This window comes from Carassius auratus, chromosome 10 (assembly GCF_003368295.1).
Source record: "Carassius auratus strain Wakin chromosome 10, ASM336829v1, whole genome shotgun sequence".
Classification (NCBI taxonomy): Eukaryota; Metazoa; Chordata; class Actinopteri; order Cypriniformes; family Cyprinidae; genus Carassius; species Carassius auratus.
Window position 1 is genome coordinate 10,470,450 of NC_039252.1, and position 2,667 is coordinate 10,473,116.

The window sequence follows — 2,667 nt, forward strand, 5'->3', positions numbered from 1 at the left end:
TTGGCCTTCGCTGACCTGGTGGTGCTTTCTATCCTTAACCCGCTGGTCTTGTACGCAATCTTCTCGCATGACGGCTGGTCTCTGGGGGAAACCCAGTGTAAAGTCAGCGGATTCCTAATGGGCCTGAGTGTGATCGGCTCAGTTTTCAACATCACTGGCATCGCCATCAACCGTTACTGCTACATCTGTCACAGTTTTGCTACGGACGTCTCTACAGCTTCCGTAACACGCTGCTGTTAGTGGCCCTGATCTGGGTGCTCACTGTGCTCGCCATTCTTCCCAACTTCTTTGTGGGTTCACGTGAGTTATGACCCTCGCGTTACTCCTGCACCTTCACGCAGACCGCCAGCAGCTCGTACACTGTGGTGGTGGTGGTGGTTCACTTCCTGGTGCCCATCGCGGTGGTGACCTTCTGCTACCTGAGGATTTGGGTTCTGGTGATACAGGTGAGGAGGAAGGTGAAGAGCGAGGAACGCTCGAGGGTGAGACCCAGCGACCTGCGCAACTTCGTCACCATGTTCGTGTGTTCGTTTTATTTGCAATCTGCTGGGCTCCACTCAATCTAATCGGTCTCGTGGTGGCCATCGATCCAGAGGTCATGGCTCCACGTATTCCAGAGTGGCTCTTTGTGGTCAGCTACTTTATGGCCTATTTCAACAGTTGCCTCAATGCCGTCATTTATGGACTCCTCAATCGGAACTTCCGAAAGGAGTACATGCGGATCCTGACATCGGTTTGGATTCCTCGGAGGTTTGTGACTGAGACCTCCAAGGCTGCCACAGATGGGATGAGGAGCAAACCCTCACCAGCCATCAATAACAATGAGTGACTTTTTTTTTCTTCAGCCAATCACTGTTCAGAAGGAAACGTCAAGGATGAATGAAGCAAATTTCTATGCTTTGAACTGTGAACACTTGACTTTTTTATGTGCAACTCAGGGTGCTTGTTCTATTTTCAACCTTGGCTCATTGTAAATTTGTGAGTGCCTAAATTTCTGCAAAACCTGAAACATGTTGCTTTGGGTACATTTCACTGAATTTTTTCAGGTAACATGTCTACAAGCAGTGCTATAACCATTTCTTTTTTTCCCCCCATTGGAGATGCAGGTTAATTAAACAGTACATCACCATGAAAATGACATTCTTGAGGCTACAAAATAGTTGCAAAATGATTTTGCATTGCTTGTAGCAAGTTTTTCAGCAGTTTCAAAGCAAAATAGTCTGTCTAGCAAGTTTTATTTCTCTGAAACACTGAACATAAATAACCTAATGCTTTATTACATTGTTTGTAGCATGGCAATTTAGAAATTAAATGTCAGGTGAGTGGCGCAAAATTGCTTCATTGCATTTGAAATGAATACACCACCTAAACTAAACCCTACCGATAATGTTAAGAAAAGCAAATGTGAGAAAAACACATTTGCTGAAGCAAACCTTACATTTTAGCTTCAAAGATTTGAGCTCTTTTGTGGAGTGTCATGACTTGTGTTTTACAGGATACCCTGCATCGCAAATGCAATGCTATACCAGGTGAGCTACTGAGCAAGTCAAGCAATTCAAATGGAGCAAATTATGTCATGTATATGATAAAACATATTAGTTTACAAATCACGCAGTATGACAGAAGTATTTTGAGGCCATTGCATAGTATTGTGGAAGGAACCATGCAAAAACAAGCTATTTATTCATCAATAATCTGTCCCATAATCATAACTTGTGTGAAAAGAATAGAAAGGTGTTGTTTTACTGTCTCTAGTGTTCATTTCATCTGGAAAATGCAGTGAATCATGTTATGAACAGATGCATTCATTTAGGAACGTAGGCAGTTACATATTTCCAGTGAGCCTTGGTTGTTTATTTTTGATGTTGTGATCCATTTCAGAACTCTATTATTATTAATAAGAAATATTTAACTCACCATTTATATTGAAAGTTAAATGAACTAATTTTAAATCCATTTATTTATGGACTGTTTATGATCCATGACTATTTATTGAAGACATTTTGTAAAATTTTGTGGGTCTGTTGTATATGTTGTATAAATAAGTATGTATCCATATTTGTTGTTTTCAATTCAGAACTTCTGCCTTACACTTGAACATTCACGTGAATTATATATAAAAAAAATCCATATATTTAATCAAGGTGCCAAATGTTAATGCTCTGACAGAAAGTATCTGATATACCAAATCAGTTTGTCATATCAAACCAAATAAAATTGTGAGAGCATCCTAATTTAAATGTAACGTCAACACAGCTTTGGTGAGCGAAGAGCTTCCAGCACATCAAGATAAAGCACAATCTTTAAAAAAAAAAAGCACTTCATGCGGATTTAGCTTTTTCAAAGTGAACGGTGACAGCGTGCGGTCAGTCAGTTATCAGTTTCAATCTGTGTTCCCCTCTTATCTTTCAAACATTAAATGTCATTCATGACTTACTCTGCCAGGAAATGTGCATGATTCTTAAACTATATATCTTCTTCAACAAATGATCTGCGAGTAAAACGCAGTAGGAATTCGATTAAGATAAAGGTTACTGGCAAAAGGGAAAGTATTAACGAGACCTGATTTGAATGTATTATTGTTATCTGTGCTTGTTTTCACTTGATTTGACAATGTGCGATTTAATCCTCCCGCCATAATAAAATGTTCCATGCAGCGTGATTGTA

General features: G+C 39.7%; 1 pseudogene; it reads left to right on the forward strand.

Moving 5' to 3' along the window:
- Nucleotides 1-1,190, forward strand: part of LOC113109473 (melatonin receptor type 1B-B-like) — a 4,605-nt pseudogene extending 3,415 nt beyond the window's left edge.
- Nucleotides 1,191-2,667: the final 1,477 nt, after the last annotated feature.